Raw genomic sequence first — 24,506 nt, 5'->3', positions numbered from 1 at the left:
CCCCAGTACCTATTTACCGAAAATATCGGTCAATGTGTGAGATATATAATTGAAGCTCAGAGAGGATCCTTTTCTGATAATAGTATGTCAAAATGGGTTAATATGAATTTAAAATTCCCTTAGCCGCCTCATACCTAATATAAAGATTTTTGAACTTCCGGGTGACTTTATACACCATATATGGGGCAATATGTAAGTTATATCAATAAAAATAAGAGAGTGTATTTTACTCATAACTGTGTATATTTTTGCCTAAAATGGATAAAATTGAGTGAAAATTTGACCTAGCACACAAATAACTTATGGCATGTTATTGATATGTGGTATTGGAACAAATTGATGAAATTGCGTCAATACTACCGCCAACTGCCACCAATTTAACTTAAAAATTAAAAAGTTTGCCAACTTAATCAATCGGTTTAAATTAGGAAGATTTTCCTGTTTTGCCAGCTTATTTAAAATAAACCATCTTCTTTTTTCCTCACCACTTTTTCTTAGTATCAAACCATCCTTAACTGAAGGTACATCACCAAATCATAATTAATCCTGATCACTTTTGTCAGGGCAGTGATATTGGGTTAAGACTCTAGGTAGTACATGAGCATAAAAATTCTCCTTGATAAAACTGTTATTATGTTGAAAGATATCCCACATAAATTGTTTTCGAATGGAACGGATTATGAAAATTAACTTTGTGTAGATGTGAAATTTTACTGTGGTCTTATAGAATTTTTCAAATATAAGAAATTATCTCTTGTGACAGTTCGGGCCTCATTCCTACAGATTATCAAACGCTAAAACTTATTTATTTCACACATTTTAGCTGTTTGCAGTCTTATCTTGGAAAATATGTGTAAAAGTTTTTGTTGTTAAAGCAAAAAAGTCGAAAACAATGATAATAAATAGATCCACAAACGGATATGGCATTGTATAGAATTATTTAGAAAAACGCTGCTTTTTGTTGAGGAGTATGAAGTTGGGACTATATTCGTATTTTTTTCTTGTAACTCCTCATTATAGCGTACATGTGAGTTGAAGTCACAGGCTGAAGTCGATTTTTTTGCTTAAATATAATAAGGATTTTTATCGCGTTGCCAATAGTGAGTAATGTTCAGCCTCTCAGTACTTCTACTATAAATTTGCATCAACAAAGGGTTGATCGGTCACAAAAGGAACGAACAGAACCTTTGTTGCAGCATCATTATTTAATCATAGGTAAATTTCTTGCTAAAATCCTTCGCTGCTGAAGCTACTGAGAAGTGAAAATTCGAAGGTGCTTGCATTAATCCAACAACCATATGATGATCGGATTTCCTTATTCGTAAAGCTAAACGAAAGTCAAGAGATTTGCAATGTTCAGAGCAAACTATCTGACAACGGCTAATCCTCTACATCAGTATAGAATGCTTTCTTAACCGTTTTATCTGCTGCCAGCTCCATTCTCACCACTGCCGCTGTTACTGGTAAAAAAACGTCTTCATATAAAGTAGCTGTTTCTGTTTCTCCTCATTACGTGAGTATAGATTTTCTCGCTCCCGCTGCTTTACCTGCAGCCGCTGGCAATACATATGCTGAGGCTGTTGTTAGGAAGGTCAAAGCTCTCTCGCATGACAGTGATAAAAAAAATCCAATTTTTGCTGTTAAACCTGACATCATCAAAAATGCTGTTAATGCTGCTCAATTTGCTGCCTTTGATGATACCGTGGGTGATTCTGTTAATCCGAACTTTTCGACTTCTATTATGGCTAATGGTAGTTTAAGCACTGGGAACAACAAACCTCTGGCTGCTTCAACTGTTGTTGGTGTTAATGGCAATTCTAATCTCAAATTATTCCTTTTCATGTATATGATGATACATGAAACGGAATAATTTGTCTGCCTTTAAGAACACTGTTGCTGAGGAAGATATTATATCTTTCGTTGCTGATACGCAACATCTTTTATGGGATAATCTTATTAAAAAAAGGTACTAATATTAATGCTTTTAAGTGGGTAAATTTTAAGGTGTGCCCCCATATTTTCTAATGCCGTTTTTTCTTCTTCAGTATGGTCTTCTGGCATAAAGCTGCGCCCTTTTAAGTTTATTCCAAAGAGAGGGGAAAACAAAGCTGTGTATGCCCTGTTTTATTATGCTATAATTTTCTATTTGTCTGTAAGAACTAGTGTTCATAGGTTTAAGTAATTAAATAAATAAATAATGCATTAACAAGGTATGGCATCTCACATGATCGAGGGCTGTGGTCTTGGCGTCGACCCAGGTGATTTGCCAGGCTTTATTGCCTTCGTTTTTGCGATGTATATCATGTATACACATGTCTGACAGTAGTTGTCAGCTCGACGAAGTTATTGACCTTTGTTTGCATGTCGAAAGGACAGAGAAGGTATTAGTTCTAACTGCAGTCGATAAGTTCTCAAAGCTTGCACAAGTTATTAAATCCAAATCTATTGCAGATATATGGTGTACTAAAGTATGTCGTAATGAACAATGAAAAATCACTTAAGTAATTCCGAAACTATAACTTTAATGTTGAAAGATTCCAATCTTTACAGCACCGCTCTATAAAAGTTCAGTCAATAGACAAGTTTAAAGAAATCATGAGGTGCCTACAATTAAAAGGCGAAGAATTCATTTGAAGAACTCCTCAATAGGCAGGTCGCGGATAGCCGAACGGCCTGTAGTAGCAGGTCAGCTGCGAAATAAGTTAAAATTAATAAGCAATCCCCGACGATAAGCGGCAGAAATGGAGGAATGCGGTATAAAGCTAGCGGATCCGCTGAAACTCCTATGACTGTGGCGAATAGATACCGCCTCATAGAGTTATGTGTCTCTCTCATATGCATCGGCATGACGAGTAATACGAAATCCCAGGCATGACGGACCCAAAATTGGGCGGTTTCCTGGTCAACGTCTGTACACCGAGTTAGGTGCGGCTGTTAACATTATGCAACGCGACGCGATAGGTTTAAGTCCTAAACCTCACGACGCGCCCCGTCCTCATTAAAACCTGGCAAGATCTCAGCGTACGTTCAATGCTTGCCGCCACTGAGTTTGCACAGCAATTTTCCGTTGATCATGCTCCTAATTAGCTATGATCTGGCACTGAACGTAGGCCTACGTCAATCCTTGCGCGACCTCCCTGCAACGAAAAGATCACGGGATCAATACAGCGATTTTAGATAGCGAACGGCGATAGCGGTCCTGAGGGGGGACCATGTGATTGAACAATATAAAAAAATCAAAACGCTGAATATCACAAACAAAACAGTATACTAGTAAGCGTCGAGCAAGATAAATTGGAGAATGCGACACCTTTGGTCAGAAGGGACGATAGTGTAGGAAATATATCAGATTTCTACCAACTTGGCGAACAAATAGGAAACCTGGTAGCTATGCTTGAGGATGGGAAACAATGATGTATCCACCGAGCCATTAGAGACACAATCGGATGGATTGCCCTCATTATACGAACTAGCTGCCTCTGAACGAGGCCAAAGAAATGTGAGCTGAGGAAAACATGTCACAAACCTCGGAATGGTTCATGATTGCGATGCAGGCTAAGGGAAAATTCGAGAATGACAAAGAAACTTTAAACAGCAATGTTGTCAAAAAGCCAATAGCTAATAACGGAACAACCTGCGAAATTAAAGGTATCACTCCACCAGAAGTGCGAGTACCTGAATGGGTACTGGTCAGCAACAAAGGTAAGAAAAAAAAGGTAAGGCTGAACCTAGGAATACAGAACCATAGAATCTGAAATGGAAAGCGCTCTAAAGCTATGGTGATTTCAAAAACAAGAGACGCATTTTATGCAGATATACTAAAAAAAAATTAAATCGGACCCCAGTTTACAAGGCCTCGGCGACAGCTTGCGCAAGGCACGAAAAAAAGTGAAGGGTGAACAGTTGCTTAAACTTAAAGCTAAACCGAAGGAGTCTCGCACTTTAGAGGTCCTAAACGATATGCCAGTAGTCAGAGTCCTAAGGCACGCGGTCACACTAGAGATCAGAGATTTGGACGTGGCAACGTCAGCCGAAGAAGTTTGCAAAGCAGTTAACGAGAAACTGCCTGATGATGACAAAATAGAAAGCTGTGCCATTAAATCTATTCGTCGCTTGAAAGACGAAACTCAAGTATCACTTATTAGTCGTGGCAACGTCAGCCGAAGAAGTTTGCAAAGCAGTTAACGAGAAACTGCCTGATGATGACAAAATAGAAAGCAGTGCCATCAAATCTAATCGTCGCTTGAAAGACGAAACTCAAGTATCACTTATTAATCTCCTCTTAACAGTTTCGAATAAATGCAGATACCTTAGTGTAAATAAAATAAGGATATTCTGGGTTAATTGTAGGATCCAGGAAGTCGCAAGACCAGTGCGCTGCTTCAAATGCCTCGAGTTTGGTCATACATTACGCAACTGTAAAAACACTAGAGATCTTACTTGCTTTTCTTTCCGATGGGGAGAGAGAAAGGTCACACCGCAAAAGGTTGTAGTAAAGACCATCTGTGTGTGCTATGCCCACAAGGTGGAAATAAGCACCCGACTGGTAATTACAGCTGCCCAACATACACTTTTTCTTAGTATCAAACCATCCTTAACTGAAGGTACATCACCAAATCATAATTAATCCTGATCACTTTTGTCAGGGCAGTGATATTGGGTTAAGACTCTAGGTAGTACATGAGCATAAAAATTCTCCTTGATAAAACTGTTATTATGTTGAAAGATATCCCACATAAATTGTTTTCGAATGGAACAGTTCGGGCCTCATTCCTACAGATTATCAAACGCTAAAACTTATTTATTTCACACATTTTAGCTGTTTGCAGTTTTATCTTGTAAAATATGTGTAAAAGTTTTTGTTGTTAAAGCAAAATAGTCGAAAACAATGATAATAAATAGATCCACAAACGGATATGGCATTGTATAGAATTATTTAGAAAAACGCTGCTTTTTGTTGAGGAGTATGAAGTTGGGACTATATTCGTATTTTTTTCTTGTAACTCCTCATTATAGCGTACATGTGAGTTGAAGTCACAGGCTGAAGTCGATTTTTTTGCTTAAATATAATAAGGATTTTTATCGCGTTGCCAATAGTGAGTAATGTTCAGCCTCTCAGTACTTCTACTATAAATTTGCATCAACAAAGGGTTGATCGGTCACAAAAGGAACGAACAGAACCTTTGTTGCAGCATCATTATTTAATCATAGGTAAATTTCTTACTAAAATCCTTCGCTGCTGAAGCTACTGAGAAGTGAAAATTCGAAGGTGCTTGCATTAATCCAACAACCATATGATGATCGGATTTCCTTATTCGTAAAGCTAAACGAAAGTCAAGAGATTTGCAATGTTCAGAGCAAACTATCTGACAACGGCTAATCCTCTGCATCAGTATAGAATGCTTTCTTAACCGTTTTATCTGCTGCCAGCTTCATTCTCACCACTGCCGCTGTTACTGGTAAAAATACGTCTTCATATAAAGTAGCTGTTTCTGTTTCTGCTCATTACGTGAGTATAGATTTTCTCGCTCCCGCTGCTTTACCTGCAGCCGCTGCCAATACATATGCTGAGGCTGTTGTTAGGAAGGTCAAAGCTCTCTCGCATGACAGTGATAAAAACAATCCAATTTTTGCTGTTAAACCTGACATCATGAAAAATGCTGTTAATGCTGCTCAATTTGCTGCCTTTGATGATACCGTGGGTGATTCTGTTAATCCGAACTTTTCGACTTCTATTATGGCTAATGGTACTTTAAGCACTGGGAACAACAAACCTCTGGCTGCTTCAACTGTTGTTGGTGTTAATGGCAATTCTAATCTCAAATTATTCCGTTTCATGTATATGATGATACATGAAACGGAATAATTTGTCTGCCTTTAAGAACACTGTTGCTGAGGAAGAGATTATATCTTTCGTTGCTGATACGCAACATCTTTTATGGGATAATCTTATTAAAAAAAGGTACTAATATTAATGCTTTTAAGTGGGTAAATTTTAAGGTGTGTCCCCATATTTTTTAATGCCGTTTTTTCTTCTTCAGTATGGTCTTCTGGCATAAAGCTGCGCCCTTTTAAGTTTATTCCAAAGAGAGGGGAAAACAAAGCTGTGTATGCCCTGTTTTATTATGCTATAATTTTCTATTTGTCTGTAAGAACTAGTGTTCATAGGTTTAAGTAATTAAATAAATAAATAATGCATTAACAAGGTATGGCATCTCACATGATCGAGGGCTGTGGTCTTGGCGTCGACCCAGGTGATTTGCCAGGCTTTATTGCCTTCGTTTTTGCGATGTATATTGTCAGCTCGACGAAGTTATTGACCTTTGTTTGCATGTCGAAAGGACAGAGAAGGTATTAGTTCTAACTGCAGTCGATAAGTTCTCAAAGCTTGCACAAGTTATTAAATCCAAATCTATTGCAGATATATGGTGTACTAAAGTATGTCGTAATGAACAATGAAAAATCACTTAAGTAAATCCGAAACTATAACTTTAATGTTGAAAGATTCCAATCTTTACAGCACCGCTCTATAAAAGTTCAGTCAATAGACAAGTTTAGTTAATCATGAGGTGCCTACAATTAAAAGGCAAAGAATTCATTTGAAGAACTCCTCAATAGGCAGGTCGCGGATAGCCGAACGGCCTGTAGTAGCAGGTCAGCTGCGAAATAAGTTAAAATTAATAAGCAATCCCCGACGATAAGCGGCAGAAATGGAGGAATGCGGTATAAAGCTAGCGGATCCGCTGAAACTCCTATGACTGTGGCGAATAGATACCGCCTCATAGAGTTATGTGTCTCTCTCATATGCATCGGCATGACGAGTAATACGAAATCCCAGGCATGACGGACCCAAAATTGGGCGGTTTCCTGGTCAACGTCTGTACACCGAGTTAGGTGCGGCTGTTAACATTATGCAACGCGACGCGATAGGTTTAAGTCCTAAACCTCACGACGCGCCCCGTCCTCATTAAAACCTGGCAAGATCTCAGCGTACGTTCAATGCTTGCCGCCACTGAGTTTGCACAGCAATTTTCCGTTGATCATGCTCCTAATTAGCTATGATCTGGCACTGAACGTAGGCCTACGTCAATCCTTGCGCGACCTCCCTGCAACGAAAAGATCACGGGATCAATACAGCGATTTTAGATAGCGAACGGCAATAGCGGTCCTGAGGGGGGACCCAATCACATGAACAATATAAAAAAATCAAAACGCTGAATATCACAAACAAAACAGTATACTAGTAAGCGTCGAGCAAGATAAATTGGAGAAGGCGACACCTTTGGTCAGAAGGGACGATAGTGTAGGAAATATATCAGATTTCTACCAACTTGGCGAACAAATAGGAAACCTGGTAGCTATGCTTGAGGATGGGAAACAATGATGTATCCACCGAGCCATTAGAGACACAATCGGATGGATTGCCCTCATTATACGAACTAGCTGCCTCTGAACGAGGCCAAAGAAATGTGAGCTGAGGAAAACATGTCACAAACCTCGGAATGGTTCATGATTGCGATGCAGGCTAAGGGAAAATTCGAGAATGACAAAGAAACTTTAAACAGCAATGTTGTCAAAAAGCCAATAGCGTAAATGCCTAATAACGGAACAACCTGCGAAATTAAAGGTATCACTCCACCAGAAGTTCGAGTACCTGAATGGGTACTGGTCAGCAACAAAGGTAAGAAAAAAAAGGTAAGGCTGAACCTAGGAACACGGAACCATAGAATCTGAAATGGAAAGCGCTCTAAAGCTATGGTGATTTCAAAAACAAGAGACGCATTTTATGCAGATATACTAAAAAAAAATTAAATCGGACCCCAGTTTACAAGGCCTCGGCGACAGCTTGCGCAAGGCACGAAAAAAAGTGAAGGGTGAACAGTTGCTTAAACTTAAAGCTAAACCGAAGGAGTCTCGCACTTTAGAGGTCCTAAACGATATGCCAGTAGTCAGAGTCCTAAGGCACGCGGTCACACTAGAGATCAGAGATTTGGACGTGGCAACGTCAGCCGAAGAAGTTTGCAAAGCAGTTAACGAGAAACTGCCTGATGATGACAAAATAGAAAGCAGTGCCATCAAATCTAATCGTCGCTTGAAAGACGAAACTCAAGTATCACTTATTAATCTCCTCTTAACAGTTTCGAATAAATGCAGATACCTTAGTGTAAATAAAATAAGGATAGTCTGGGTTAATTGTAGGATCCAGGAAGTCGCAAGACCAGTGCGCTGCTTCAAATGCCTCGAGTTTGGTCATACATTACGCAACTGTAAAAACACTAGAGATCTTACTTGCTTTTCTTTCCGATGGGGAGAGAGAAAGGTCACACCGCAAAAGGTTGTAGTAAAGACCATCTGTGTGTGCTATGCCCACAAGGTGGAAATAAGCACCCGACTGGTAATTACAGCTGCCCAACATACACTTTTTCTTAGTATCAAACCATCCTTAACTGAAGGTACATCACCAAATCATAATTAATCCTGATCACTTTTGTCAGGGCAGTGATATTGGGTTAACACTCTAGGTAGTACATGAGCATAAAAATTCTCCTTGATAAAACTGTTATTATGTTGAAAGATATCCCACATAAATTGTTTTCGAATGGAACGGATTATGAAAATTAACTTTGTGTAGATGTGAAATTTTACTGTGGTCTTATAGAATTTTTCAAATATAAGAAATTATCTCTTGTGACAGTTCGGGCCTCATTCCTACAGATTATCAAACGCTAAAACTTATTTATTTCACACATTTTAGCTGTTTGCAGTTTTATCTTGTAAAATATGCGTAAAAGTTTTTGTTGTTAAAGCAAAATAGTCGAAAACAATGATAATAAATAGATCCACAAACGGATATGGCATTGTATAGAATTATTTAGAAAAACGCTGCTTTTTGTTGAGGAGTATGAAGTTGGGACTATATTCGTATTTTTTTCTTGTAACTCCTCATTATAGCGTACATGTGAGTTGAAGTCACAGGCTGAAGTCGATTTTTTTGCTTAAATATAATAAGGATTTTTATCGCGTTGCCAATAGTTAGTAATGTTCAGCCTCTCAGTACTTCTACTATAAATTTGCATCAACAAAGGGTTGATCGGTCACAAAAGGAACGAACAGAACCTTTGTTGCAGCATCATTATTTAATCATAGGTAAATTTCTTGCTAAAATCCTTCGCTGCTGAAGCTACTGAGAAGTGAAAATTCGAAGGTGCTTGCATTAATCCAACAACCATATGATGATCGGATTTCCTTATTCGTAAAGCTAAACGAAAGTCAAGAGATTTGCAATGTTCAGAGCAAACTATCTGACAACGGCTAATCCTCTGCATCAGTATAGAATGCTTTCTTAACCGTTTTATCTGCTGCCAGCTCCATTCTCACCACTGCCGCTGTTACTGGTAAAAATACGTCTTCATATAAAGTAGCTGTTTCTGTTTCTGCTCATTACGTGAGTATAGATTTTCTCGCTCCCGCTGCTTTACCTGCAGCCGCTGCCAATACATACGCTGAGGCTGTTGTTAGGAAGGTCAAAGCTCTCTCGCATGACAGTGATAAAAACAATCCAATTTTTGCTGTTAAACCTGACATCATCAAAAATGCTGTTAATGCTGCTCAATTTGCTGCCTTTGATGATACCGTGGGTGATTCTGTAAATTCGAACTTTTCGACTTCTATTATGGCTAATGGTACTTTAAGCACTAGGAACAACAAACCTTTGGCTGCTTCAACTGTTGTTGGTGTTAATGGCAATTCTAATCTCAAATTATTCCTTTTCATGTATATGATGATACATGAAACGGAATAATTTGTCTGCCTTTAAGAACACTGTTGCTGAGGAAGATATTATATCTTTCGTTGCTGATACGCAACATCTTTTATGGGATAATCTTATTAAAAAAAGGTACTAATATTAATGCTTTTAAGTGGGTAAATTTTAAGGTGTGCCCCCATATTTTCTAATGCCGTTTTTTCTTCTTCAGTATGGTCTTCTGGCATAAAGCTGCGCCCTTTTAAGTTTATTCCAAGGAGAGGGGAAAACAAAGCTGTGTATGCCCTGTTTTATTATGCTATAATTTTCTATTTGTCTGTAAGAACTAGTGTTCATAGGTGTAAGTAATTAAATAAATAAATAATGCATTAACAAGGTATGGCATCTCATATGATCGAGGGCTGTGGTCTTGGCGTCGACCCAGGTGATTTGGCAGGCTTTATTGCCTTCGTTTTTGCGATGTATATCATGTATACATATGTCTGACAGTAGTTGTCAGCTCGACGAAGTTATTGACCTTTGTTTGCATGTCGAAAGGACAGAGAAGGTATTAGTTCTAACTGCAGTCGATAAGTTCTCAAAGCTTGCACAAGTTATTAAATCCAAATCTATTGCAGATATATGGTGTACTAAAGTATGTCGTAATGAACAATGAAAAATCATTTAAGTAATTCCGAAACTATAACTTTAATGTTGAAAGATTCCAATCTTTACAGCACCGCTCTATAAAAGTTCAGTCAATAGACAAGTTTAAAGAAATCATGAGGTGCCTACAATTAAAAGGCGAAGAATTCATTTGAAGAACTCCTCAATAGGCAGGTCGCGGATAGCCGAACGGCCTAAAGTAGCAGGTCAGCTGCGAAATAAGTTAAAATTAATAAGCAATCCCCGACGATAAGCGGCAGAAATGGAGGAATGCGGTATAAAGCTAGCAGATCCTCTGAAACTCCTATGACTGTGGCGAATAGATACCGCCTCATAGAGTTATGTGACTCTTTCATACGCATCGGCATGACGAGTAATACGAAATCCCAGGCATGACGGACTCAAAATTGGGCGGTTTCCTGGTCAACGTCTGTACACCGAGTTAGGTGCGGCTGTTAACATTATGCAACGCGACGCGTTAGGTTTAAGTCCTAAACCTCACGACGCGCCCCGTCCTCATTAAAACCTGGCAAGATCTCAGCGTACGTTCAATGCTTGCCGCCACTGAGTTTGCACAGCAATTTTCCGTTGATCATGCTCCTAATTAGCTATGATCTGGCACTGAACGTAGGCCTACGTCAATCCTTGCGCGACCTCCCTGCAACGAAAAGATCACGGGATCAATACAGCGATTTTAGATAGCGAACGGCAATAGCGGTCCTGAGGGGGGACCCAATCACATGAACAATATAAAAAAATCAAAACGCTGAATATCACAAACAAAACAGTATACTAGTAAGCGTCGAGCAAGATAAATTGGAGAATGCGACACCTTTGGTCAGAAGGGACGATAGTGTAGGAAATATATCAGATTTCTACCAACTTGGCGAACAAATAGGAAACCTGGTAGCTATGCTTGAGGATGGGAAACAATGATGTATCCACCGAGCCATTAGAGACACAATCGGATGGATTGCCCTCATTATACGAACTAGCTGCCTCTGAACGAGGCCAAAGAAATGTGAGCTGACGAAAACATGTCACAAACCTCGGAATGGTTCATGATTGCGGCAGAAATGGAGGAATGCGGTATAAAGCTAGCAGATCCGCTGAAACTCCTATGACTGTGGCGAATAGATACCGCCTCATAGAGTTATGTGACTCTCTCATACGCATCGGCATGACGAGTAATACGAAATCCCAGGCAAGACGGACTCAAAATTGGGCGGTTTCCTGGTCAACGTCTGTACACCGAGTTAGGTGCGGCTGTTAACATTATGCAACGCGACGCGATAGGTTTAAGTCCTAAAGCTCACGACGCGCCCCGTCCTCATTAAAACCTGGCAAGATCTCAGCGTACGTTCAATGCTTGCCGCCACTGAGTTTGCACAGCAATTTTCCGTTGATCATGCTCCTAATTAGCTATGATCTGGCACTGAACGTAGGCCTACGTCAATCCTTGCGCGACCTCCCTGCAACGAAAAGATCACGGGATCAATACAGCGATTTTAGATAGCGAACGGCAATAGCGGTCCTGAGGGGTGACCCAATCACATGAACAATATAAAAAAATCAAAACGCTGAATATCACAAACAAAACAGTATACTAGTAAGCGTCGAGCAAGATAAATTGGAGAAGGCGACACCTTTGGTCAGAAGGGACGATAGTGTAGGAAATATATCAGATTTCTACCAACTTGGCGAACAAATAGGAAACCTGGTAGCTATGCTTGAGGATGGGAAACAATGATGTATCCACCGAGCCATTAGAGACACAATCGGATGGATTGCCCTCATTATACGAACTAGCTGCCTCTGAACGAGGCCAAAGAAATGTGAGCTGAGGAAAACATGTCACAAACCTCGGAATGGTTCATGATTGCGATGCAGGCTAAGGGAAAATTCGAGAATGACAAAGAAACTTTAAACAGCAATGTTGTCAAAAAGCCAATAGCGCAAATGCCTAATAACGGAACAACCTGCGAAATTAAAGGTATCACTCTACCAGAAGTGCGAGTACCTGAATGGGTACTGGTCAGCAACAAAGGTAAGAAAAAAAAGGTAAGGCTGAACCTAGGAATACAGAACCATAGAATCTGAAATGGAAAGCGCTCTAAAGCTATGGTGATTTCAAAAACAAGAGACGCATTTTATGCAGATATACTAAAAAAAAATTAAATCGGACCCCAGTTTACAAGGCCTCGGCGACAGCTTGCGCAAGGCACGAAAAAAAGTGAAGGGTGAACAGTTGCTTAAACTTAAAGCTAAACCGAAGGAGTCTCGCACTTTAGAGGTCCTAAACGATATGCCAGTAGTCAGAGTCCTAAGGCACGCGGTCACACTAGAGATCAAAGATTTGGACGTGGCAAAGTCAGCCGAAGAAGTTTGCAAAGCAGTTAACGAGAAACTGCCTGATGATGACAAAATAGAAAGCAGTGCCATTAAATCTATTCGTCGCTTGAAAGACGAAACTCAAGTATCACTTATTAATCTCCTCTTAACAGTTTCGAATAAATGCAGATACCTTAGTGTAAATAAAATAAGGATAGTCTGGGTTAATTGTAGGATCCAGGAAGTCGCAAGACCAGTGCGCTGCTTCAAATGCCTCGAGTTTGGTCATACATTACGCAACTGTAAAAACACTAGAGATCTTACTTGCTTTTCTTTCCGATGGGGAGAGAGAAAGGTCACACCGCAAAAGGTTGTAGTAAAGACCATCTGTGTGTGCTATGCCCACAAGGTGGAAATAAGCACCCGACTGGTAATTACAGCTGCCCAACATACAAAAAGGCTGTTGGAAAACCTCAGACGAATGATTAGATGTCTCCAACTCAACCTGAACCTGAACCACTGCTCAGCAGCGCAAGCACTACTGACAAAAACTGCATCAGACCTCAACACAGAGATACTACTAATCAGAGAACAGTACAAACCCTAAGGTCGTGACAGTAACTGTACTGAAGACAAAAGCTCAAAATCCGCGATATGGACTTTTAGCAATCTACCATTTAAAGAAGCTCCCAAAAGTCAATATAATGGCTTTGTTAATGAAAAGATAAAATACATACATGTTTATAGTTGCTACGCTGCCCCAGCATTCCCTACACTTTCAGGACATGCTCTTCAAGCTTACAAATCGCTCAAGGGTAAAGGATGGTCGAATGGAGAAGTACCCACTCTCTTACTGGTGGTCCAAAGAAATCGCTCAGCTAAGAACTGAATGCTTGAAGTTTTGACGTAGGCAACAACGGGCTAGAGGAAGACGCGACGTTGAGGAACTCCTTGCTAACTTCCGAAAAAAGTAACTACATAAAGCGATAGCCAAGAGTAAGAAAAACGCTTTCAACCTGCTTCTTTCACAGGTAGAAAATTTCCCTTGGAAAAAAGCTTATCAGATAGTGATGAAGAAACTGGGAAGATCAAGAAGACCCCCTATATCCCCCAGGTAGCTCGTGCCCTGTTTCCAAGATGTGAGCCGATTCGAATGCTAGTTATTCAAATAAACATGGAGGTGTCTTATGAGGAACTGAAAGATGCTGTGGCAAGAATAAAAATCGGAAAAGCACCTGGCCTGGACGGAATACCCAACTTCGTTATCAAGCATGTCATAAAAAGAAACACTGTTTTGCCAAGCGTATACAAGTTATTTGAGGAAAGGAATTTTTCCCCAAAACTGGAAGTGGCAACGGCTCGTTCTCTTCCCCAAGGGTCACAAACCTACGGTAGCGCCTTAATCGTATCGCCCTCTCTGTATGCTTAAAACGGCTGGAAAGGTTTTGGAAACTATAATATGTAGGCGGCTTGAAAAATTCACTGAAGAAGACTGTGGATTGGACCCAGTGCAGTTTGGTTTCCGGAAAGGACTAAGCACCGTGGATGCTATAGACATCATCACGAAAATAGCAAAAGAAGTATTGGAAGAGAGTAGATGGCGATGGAGTGATAAGCAACATTAAAAATTGGCTATAGACCGCTGGCTTAGGACTAGCAACACATAACTGAGGTGGTTCTAATGAGTAGTCGAAAGAAAATTTAATCCACTGAGATCAGTATTGATGGGCACACCATAAAATCGAGCATTCACCTCAAATACTTGGGAGTCATCCTATACTACAGACTAATCGCCAAAACATATCAAAGCGGCGCAGTCCGTGTCGGCAATCGCTAGGATAATGCCCAATACTCGGGACCCTAGAAAAAGACTTTGAGGTGAGAAATAATATGTGTCAGTAGCTCAATAGTTTTGTATGCGGCCCCAATTTGACTACCAGTAACCAAATATAATTCTTATATGTAGAAGTAACAATATGCAATAACAACAGAATTGTTAATTTAAGAAATTCTAGCTGTACCACTTACCCAAATTAATTAGAGGAGAACGATCACTTTGCCCTTTTTAGCAACGCTGATCATATCCCACAGATTGAACAGACTGGTAACGGCCTCATCTTGTTGAACAAATTTATAGGATCAGTCACAAGGAAAACTCCAGCAGTCATGTAGAGGGAAGCTTTAGTATACATTCTCATTTTAGGGTTAAAATGGATATGGTTGGATAGAGGAGATTCTCCAAATCAAAAATATATAGCCGCCTTATAACTTGTAACTTATAGTTTTCGAAATATTTGCATTTTAAGTAGAAAATTTTACAAATTTTATATTGCAAGTTCTCGATGTATAGTTAATTTTTCTTTTATATTATACACATATTATTCACTAACACTTCACCACATTGTTTATACATATTAAATTTTTATTATTTATTTTAATATTTACTTTAAATGAGCATATTATTTTTTTACACAATTTTCGTTACATGCATAATAACAAAATGGTTACAGGTTGACAAATAATGTTGGCATTTCCTTCTTCCTTTTTCAACTTAAAATGAGAATATCTCGAAAACTATAAGTTTCCGTCAGCTAAATATATATTAATAATCTGGAGAATCCTCTCTATTAAACCATACCCATTTTAACCGCTAAACCGTGGGATGGTATACTAAAGTTTCCCCGGATGCTATTTGGTTCAACAAGGAATTTAGCAATATTGAACCATTAATTATGAAGCCCGGAACGCTTACTATTTAATTAACGCTTCTGGAAGATAAGTGGGGCAAACTTCAGAATATTGTCCCAAGCTTTCGGGAATAAAATTGGTACGTTCGGATAGAGGATATATATTAATTTATATTATATTAATTTTGACAATAACAAAAGGGTTGTAAATGTGAAATAACCAGTGTTACTGAATGCAAGAATGATTTCAATATAGAAATAAAGATATTTTTGCACTATATAATGTAAAACAAATGTGTACAAACGAATTAGTGAAGTGTTAGTGGATATAAAAGTGAAAAATATGAGTGTATAATTAATTTTAAATCAAAAAAATACTTACTTAAATTTGTTGAAATCTTGGAAACTCTCCATGTAAACTACACTCAACCCCTTAAGCATCTGAAGACGAAAACTGAAATAAATAAGATTACACTGGTTCTCTTATTCATCCTGGTCATATTATATAATAATTTTTATTTAAGAGATGGCGTTATTGTCCATAGTACTAGTGTTACATGTCATACTATACGGCGCTGAAAACGTGTTTATTCGCGCTAAAAGTTTGTCTTTGATAGTTTTTCGATTGATTGACTCAGTACGTAGTGAGCGCTCGTCAAAGATGGACACCAGCAAAGAGAAAATTCGCTATATTTTACAATTTTTCTTCGATCAAGGCGAAAAAGCAGCCAAAGCGACTGAAAAAATTAATTTAGTTTATGGGCCCGATACTGCAAACGAACGTGTAGCACGAAAGTGGTTTGCTAGGTTCCGTTCCGGTAATTTCGATGTCAAAGATGCACCACGCGTTGGGAGGCCTGTCGTCGAAAATTTGGATAAAATCATGAAAATAGTGGAAACAGACCGTCACGTAAGCACTTATTTAATTGCTGAGGAACTAAAGATAAGCCAGAAAACCGTTTGGAACCATTTGCATAACCTTGGATTCGAAAAGAAGCTCGATGTTTGGGTGCCACACGAACTAACGCAAAAAAACATGATGGACCGAATTTCCATCTGCGAATCGCTGCTGAATCGCAACAAAATCGACCCGTTTCTGAAGCGGATTGTGACTGGCGATGAAAAATGGGTCACTTACGACAACATCGAGCGCAAACGGTCGTGGTCAAAGCTCGGGGAAGCGGCCAGGAAGGTTTTGCTGTGTGTTTGGTGGGATTGGCAAGGAATCATCTACTACGAGCTGCTCCCCTATGGCCAAACGCTCAATTCGGCCCTCTACTGCCAACAACTGGACCGCTTGAAGGCAGCACTCATCCAGAAGATGCCATCTTTGAGCAACAGAGGCCGAATTGTGTTCCATCAGGACAACGCCAGGTCACACACGTCTTTGGTGACGCGCCAGAAGCTCCGGGAGCTCGGATGGGAGGTCCTAATGCACCCACCTTATAGGTCGGATCTGGCACCAAGTGATTATCATCTTTTCCTGTTCATGGCGAACGCGCTTAATGGTGAGAAGTTGGCCTCAAGAGAGGCCTGTGAAAATTGGCTCTCCGAGTTTTTTGGCAATAGGGACGCAGTCTTCTACGAGAGGGGTATAATGAAGTTGGCATCTCGTTGGCAACAAGTTTACGAACATAACGGCGCATATTTGACTTAAATCGGACAAATGCACACAAAGTTATCATCTTTTGAAAAATCAATAAAAAATCGAACGAACTTGAAGAAGATTGTGATACAAATGTCATCACTACCAACACCCTCAAGTCCACCTCAGTTCAACAACGTTCCATATTTTTAACATACACTTGAGGGCAAGTGTAAACTAAATGGGGAGGAGTTAACAAGCGTTTATTAACTTGCGCTTTGCCAAAATTGTTGACCATGCGTCTGCAATATTTCCGTCGCTAAATGAAAAATTCTACGGAATCAACGTTAAGGCCACGCGAGTGATAAAATTGTCATCACTAACCCCTTCTCACCTCTTGATTGTAAAGCACAAGTATCAATAATGCGACCGAGCTTACAATCTTCATTAATGTAAAGAAATACAAAAACTCAGAATTGCAAAGCGAACTCACATCAATAATATCAGATTACACTCAGATCACACTTAAGATTAATACCCTAAACAATTGGTATCTATATAAGGAACCAGTTATATAGTTTGAGAGGAAGATTGTATTTACCACCAGGTGAACTCTCATTGTAATAAAATATTTTAAAATATACAAAAGTGTTTCATTTATTGGGTAAAAATTCACTAAACGTCAGTAACGTAAGTGACGCAGTCAGTCTTTACGGATAAAAGAAAAAAAGACACACTAAGAAGTGATGTCTCGAATATAACCATGAGGCGTATCAATAATCATCAAAAGTGAAAAAGTGAACAAATACTGTGGCACAAATACTGACAAAAATCATAATTGTGCAACAAAATTTAAAAAAAATTACATAAAACCAAACGTTGTGGCATAAGGACTTGACAAAAATCATAATTGTGTACAATTAAAATCCAAATATGTCAATACATACAGTAAAATGGGAAATGGAAATGAAAGTAAAATGTAGATGGGCATTCTAGCAAATTACAAGTATGACGCATCAGCGAGTGCAACAAGCCTCTGTAAACCCAATTACAAGGCAAAAAAACACATTGAAAAAGAGATCCGATACCTGCCGACTTTTAAAGCAGAAGAAGGAACCCTTCAGGGGTTTATTGATTCAGTGGACCAGATCATGCAGAAGTATGGAGAAGACACAGACCAAATATTTAGCCCGAACCGTGTAAACATCAATATACCAACGACATGGATTCCATACAAAGAATAATTGCGGCATCACTATCGTATCACATCTTCTTGCATTCTTTCAGCGTTGTACTACACCCAAATTATCTAAAGTCAAATACGTCGTTTGTCCTTTTTTAGTAATGACATAGGCTGCTCTGTATAAGATTCAAATCTAGAGTTTTCATAAGCGTTCAATTCGACAGATTTTGAACAACGAACCAGTTTCTTAAAGAGAAAAATTCTCTTCAGTCTTCTCTCAGTACTTAAGTTGACCATACTGCTTGAAACTGTCATAATGTCATAATACATAACGGCTTTATTTCTCTAGCCTACCAAAACCGGCGGGCTATGAAAAATCTATCTCCCCTCACAGGGAAAAATAGTACCTCAACTTGTTATGATCGGTTCTGCGGGTAATTTTTTAATTAGAATTTTTATGTTGCGTTGTACTCTGAGCGGAGCTTTTATGAAAGTGTTTTACATAGGATATGAACGAGTTCACAGAGGAAACGATGTTCTAACTTTTTTTTTTAATGTAAAACTTGTGCCAAACTAGTTATGTGTATGAGGTTCGGATAAAAAACTTTTAATTTTCCACCTGCTTTCATCATATATGCCGCAGCATCTGTTAAAAGCAAGCACACTTTTGACTCGAATATTCAAACACTGTCGTTCACAAATCGCGAAACAGTTGCATTATTTACTTCTTCCAACTATTTACATGATAATAAAAAAGAGCATAAAGATCAGGGATGAGCTTGACAGCAATCAAACGAGCATCATTAAACAAAGCAAATCAGCGAACAAATATGTTTAGTCTGCTTTTAGATGTCCAGGGATGGGCAAAGTCTTACAAGTTGCATGTGCTAAAGGAGCGTAATGCTTCAGTTAGTAAGCGACGCAAAATCAGCTGACACGCCCGAACTTCTGAGAGCGCAATGTAAATTAATATTCACCACTGTTTCTACCGTCCGCTTCCATTATCCGTAACGTGGGATATCCGCGAAAATTGGATTTTTTCGTAAAATGAGTCAGCTGATTGCTCTCTTACAACGCAGGGTTGCCAGTCTTAATATTTTGTTGTAATTAAAAGATAAACTTGAATGTACCATTTTTGAAATATTCTAAAACTAACTAAAAATCACAGTCGAATACAACTATTTATAAATAGGCAGAAAAGAAAAGAATTCGTAAATGGGCGTAATCGGTTCACTGCCAGGCACACAAAACACCTTTAACGAAAACTTATGAAGTACCATAACTTATCACTAAATAAAAATATAAAACTTTTGGCAATTTGGCACAAGAGATCGCAGCAGCAGGGATAACCTGTTGGCTAAAAATTTTGAAAAAATTGGCGTGGCCATTCTAAACCTTTCAAGCTGTTGTAACCAAATTTGCTCACGACAAATCTCTTAAGCACCCCTACGGGCATTGTCAAAATTGAATGATAACCCCACCCACTTCCATAATAACGGTTCTGTTAAAGACTATTAAAAGCACAATAAATCAATAAATAAATGCATTCCATTTGATTCTTTTACTTTCCAGTAAGTAAGTCAAAGTATTTCATTTTAAGCTCAAAAATTGTCGAAATCATACAATAACTTTTCAAAAGCCCAGATGCCAAATATGTGGACCCCAGTACATATGGCTGTTTTTTTTGTCGAAGATATCGGTTAATTTGTAATTGAAATTCGGAGAAAATGTTTTGTTAATCATAAATTACTATTGTGTCAAAAATGGGTTGAATCGGATCAATACTTCCCTTAGCCCCCATATCAGAGAATGTTAATGAATAGAGAAGGAGCAAATGTTAAATGAAATCTTTTTGAGTACTAATTTGTAATTCCAGATGAGGGAACATCGAAAAATATAACTTCAAACAAGAAACATTGCGTCAAACTCCTTTCTGCACAAGCACCAGCGAAAAGGATTTTGACGCGTTTGAATTATGAACACCCCGGTTTTGGACCGACCAGGGTTATTTTTTTGAAGCGCGGCCGAAGGCCGCCAGTGCAGAAAGGAGTTTGACGCGATTGAATTATGAATTTGGGGATATGCTGTTTTCACGAAATTTTAACCCTTCATATAATTTTTTTGAAGGGTGGCCGACGGCTAAATCCCCTGAAATTATATTTCACAGACTCCCTTCACATACCATCTGCAACCCCAACCCCTCCGAAGTGGGGGTCATTAAGTACATAATTACCAAAATAGGGCATCTGCAGTTAAAATTTTTTTGAAAGTGGGCGTGGTCCCCTAATTGGTTTAATGTGCATATCTCCTAAACCGCTAATGCAATAATAACAAAATTCACTGGAAGCAAATGTTTTTAGAACCTCTACCTACGGTGTAAAAATGGGCGAAATCGGAGTACAACCATGCCTATTTCCCATATAACACCATTTTCATCTGATTCTTTCACTTTCCACTATGCAAATCAGGCAACAATGACTGTATGAGGATAAAACTTTGCGTGAATAATGCGATGAAAGTATGCCACCTTGTGACCAAAAATTGTCTAAATCGAACCAAAACTGTTCAAGCCCCTAAGTACTAAATATGTGGACCCCAGTGCCTATAGTTGACCTTCTACCGAAAATATCAGTCAATCCACAAAGAAATCTCAAACGAGCATACTATTTGACTTTGCGAGAGTATAAAATGTTCGGTTACATCCGAACTTAGCCCTTCCTTACTTGTTTTATTATAAACTCTGGGGTTTTTACCTGTTTCAAAAGACTTCTCATATTTATAAATTTTGACATATCATAGCAATTGAAAACATAAATCTAAATAGGTATGCGCAACGATTTTTCATTTAGGAATATTCGTTGTGTCTATTGATAGCATTTCGCATATTGTGTGGTGTATTTTTATTCTTCGAAGTTATATTTTTCGATGTTCCCTCATCTGGAATTACAAATTAGTACTCAAAACGATTTCATTTAACATTTGCTCCTTCTCTATTCATTAACATTCTCTGGCTGTATCTTTGTGCTTAAAAGGTTTTGATAAGCGATATTTTTTATCAGATGTATTTAGAACGAAAGTTTATCTTAAGATTTGTTCGCAAAAAATTCATTCTTTCTTCTTTGCTATTTATATTAATTAAAAAATTGCCATGGATGAAAGCCGTCTGCTCAAGATGTGGAAAATAAGAGGTCTAGCTTTAATTGAAACTCTATGAAAATAAAGATGGAAAGAGTCAATAATTTGATAGATTCGCGCACTCTTGCTCATATTTCATTATGCATTATTCATAACTTCATACAATAAATTAAAGAAAAACAAGCTCATGGGCAAGTAAATACTATAGTTTTACTTTAAATAATTGTTAATATTATATTTTATTTTTCAATTGTTTTTTAGGTATAACAATAAAGTACCTAAAACCTTCGCAGTAAGCTAACAAAAGATCAGATAATTTCGTGGCATGTTAATTAACAACTTGGCTATGATGTTGTTGTAGCCGCTATCTAATTCCCGCTTAGGTGGAAGAGTTCAATTTGGTATGTTGGGGTCGATTCTGGATAAGTAGGAATTTAATCTGCTCCATTAGATTCTTAGGGAAACTCGAGCTCTTCGCCTGTCAATGAGTACTGTCCGTAGTCTGGCCGTCGTACTGTTCTGCGAAAACATCCCTACAAAAACTGCTTGTGTAGGTGTGCGACAGGAGACATCAGGGGAAATCCTGTAATTGTACGGAGAGCAGTATTATGGCATGTCTGAAGCTTCTTCGTCTGCGTTTTACTACATCCAGGTATATAAGTGCAGCGTGGCTGTTGACTGGCCGGTCGGTTGCCTCGTATGTTGCAACCAACGTTACTTTGTCTTTTCCACAGGAGCTGCTAGCTACCGACTCGAAAGGGCATTAAGATCCAGTCTGTATTCATTCAGTTCAAGAACGTGGTCGCTGTGGATTCAGTTGGGGAAAGTGTCAGTCACCTTGCAGAGAATAAGCGAGAAAGATCGGTAACATAGCTGTTTACTTTCGACCAAAAGTCATCGATTCCATTGCCTGACGTCAATCGTACAATCATCTGCATATGAGATGATAGAAAGTTCCTCTGGTTGGACATCACCGACAACAGAAAGATAAGCCGTGAATATTGTGTAAAGGACATCTCCCAAAACAATGCCTTGTGGGTCACCTGCAAGCATACTGTATAGTTTTGAAGTTAATCCTTCTATTTGAACAAAGAAGTATCGATTGTTATATAAGAGGAGAAAGGGAGCAGGAAGCAGTTTCTTTATTTTACATCGAATGCCTGGATGCCACACTCGGTCTAATGCCTGTTGTATATCAAGAAATACTGCCGCAGAATACAGTTTATTTTCGAATCCACTTATTATTATATCTTCTATTCGATGGCATTGCTCGGGTGTTCCATATTTTCTTCTAAACCCAAACTAATGTTCCGGTATTATATTGTATTCACCTAAAACTAATAACAATGAACTCATAATTATTCTTTCGAATACTTTGGAAAATGTAACCAGCAAGCAAGGACTCCATTTGGAGGAAAGTGGTCCAACCTCAAAATTGTGTAATAAATTAGTGCTAAGAATTTTATTACACTTCTGAGAGAGCATTTTCGTAACTCTTCTGTCAATTTTATCATAGCCCCGTTACTTTCTTTGGTTCAGTTTTGCAAATTCTTCTTTTATTTCAAACACAGTAATTGGAAAACACATTAGACAAGGTATATCTAGAAACTCTTAGTTTTGGCGTTTTTACACCATTCCGTTTTAATTACGTATGGCAACATTTCGCCTTGTAGGTCGTTTTAAATATTTGGTGGCTCTCCAAAGGCTGTTATGTGTTTGGATTCAGACTTTTTAAAAAATCTGCAGTTGCTTCATTTTGTTATATTGTACAGGCGTTTTTTAAGTTGGCTTGATGCTGTTTTGTATCTTGTTTTATCTGCTGAATCTCTACTCGTTTGCTACTTTTCCCCAAGCTTTCGCTTGTTCTTTATAAGGTTCCTAAGCTCAGCTGATATAAATAGAATATCCGCTGGAGCCTTTTGGCTGATGCAGTACACCACATAACTGCTTTATGAATAATGTTTGTAAATGATTCCACAGCTGTATCCACTTATAAATTTCGAGAGATATATTTGTATTTAATTTCGCGTCTATCCAATTTTGAAATAATAAGATATCTGTCCCAGATGTGACAATTTATATTTATTTTATAGTTCGTTATCGTTGGTGCTTCAAAATATACTTCAAAATCCAAAATATCCAGTATTTTAAGGGGTCTGATGGCTAATACGTCGGTTTCCCCGTAGATAGCGTTAAAAACTGTTGGTATTATTGCATTTATATAGTTCCCTTCCTTTAGGATTAGCCAACCTTGAACCCCACCAAGTGTGTTTGGCATTATAATCTCCACCAGCAATAAATTTACAGCCAATTTTTCTGAAAAAATTGTAGTAATCTTGTTCTTTGAAACGAAATCGTGGTGGAAAATATACTGCACAGACTGTAATATCAAATGACTGCATTTAACAATAATGCAGGTAGCCTGTATAGCATTTTCATAAACTATTTCCAAAATATTTTATTTTAAACCGATTTTAATTAATATTGCAGAGCCCCCATGAGCTATCATCTGGATGATTTGCAACTATTAGATCATATCCGTGAATTTTAAAATGTGTTCTGTTGGTAAAATGGAGTTTCTAATACCAAAAAGATGTCAATGTAATTAGAATTAAGGAAAAGTTTTACTTCTTCTGTATGGTTGGAAAGGCCATTTGCATTCCATATAGCTATTCGAAGGTCTACTTGCACAATTTTATTATTAATTAACAAAGAAATCATGTTAAGAATATTAGTTGTTAATTCGAACTGTTTAGCTTATAAACCTTAAATTTTTTGAAAAGGGTCCCGGTCGTTTCAATTATGGTTTTCAAGCAGTACCTGCGCATAAGATGGGCGGCTTCTGTTAGCATTAAACTCTTTTGTTCTATTTGATGAGAAAATATGCGCCTAAGGTGGTTTACTTGATTGCTGACTGGATATTAATATTCTGTTTTACCATGAGTTCTTGATAAATTTGCAGCCTCTGTAGCTAGCAGCGTGATCTTGCAAATAATTAACACATTTGGCAGGCAAATCTTTGTCTTTCTTACACTTTGTTGTTGGATGGCTCAAAGAACACTTAACGCCTTGGTATGTCCGTATTCTTGGCATCAAAAGCACTTTACAATATCATTTACTTTCCTTAGAGAATCTACTTTAACTATTGCATTGGTTAGTTATTTCAGATCATAG

At 38.3% G+C, this 24,506-nt stretch overlaps 1 protein-coding gene across 4 annotated transcripts in view; it reads right to left on the bottom strand.

The window, feature by feature from the left end:
• LOC106622153 (uncharacterized) overlaps positions 1 to 24,506 on the bottom strand; it is a 737,325-nt gene that overhangs the window by 126,034 nt on the left and 586,785 nt on the right. For all 4 annotated transcript variants that reach the window (XM_070112913.1, XM_070112916.1, XM_070112915.1 and 1 more), the window contains exon 16: positions 15,812 to 15,883. The gene's annotated coding sequence lies outside the window, so the exon portion shown is untranslated. The remainder of the gene's footprint in view (positions 1 to 15,811; positions 15,884 to 24,506) is intronic.

Source organism: Bactrocera oleae, chromosome 2, assembly GCF_042242935.1.
Source record: "Bactrocera oleae isolate idBacOlea1 chromosome 2, idBacOlea1, whole genome shotgun sequence".
NCBI lineage: Eukaryota > Metazoa > Arthropoda > Insecta > Diptera > Tephritidae > Bactrocera > Bactrocera oleae.
Note: the sequence above shows the minus strand (reverse complement) of the source record. Positions and strands in the feature narration are given on the sequence as shown.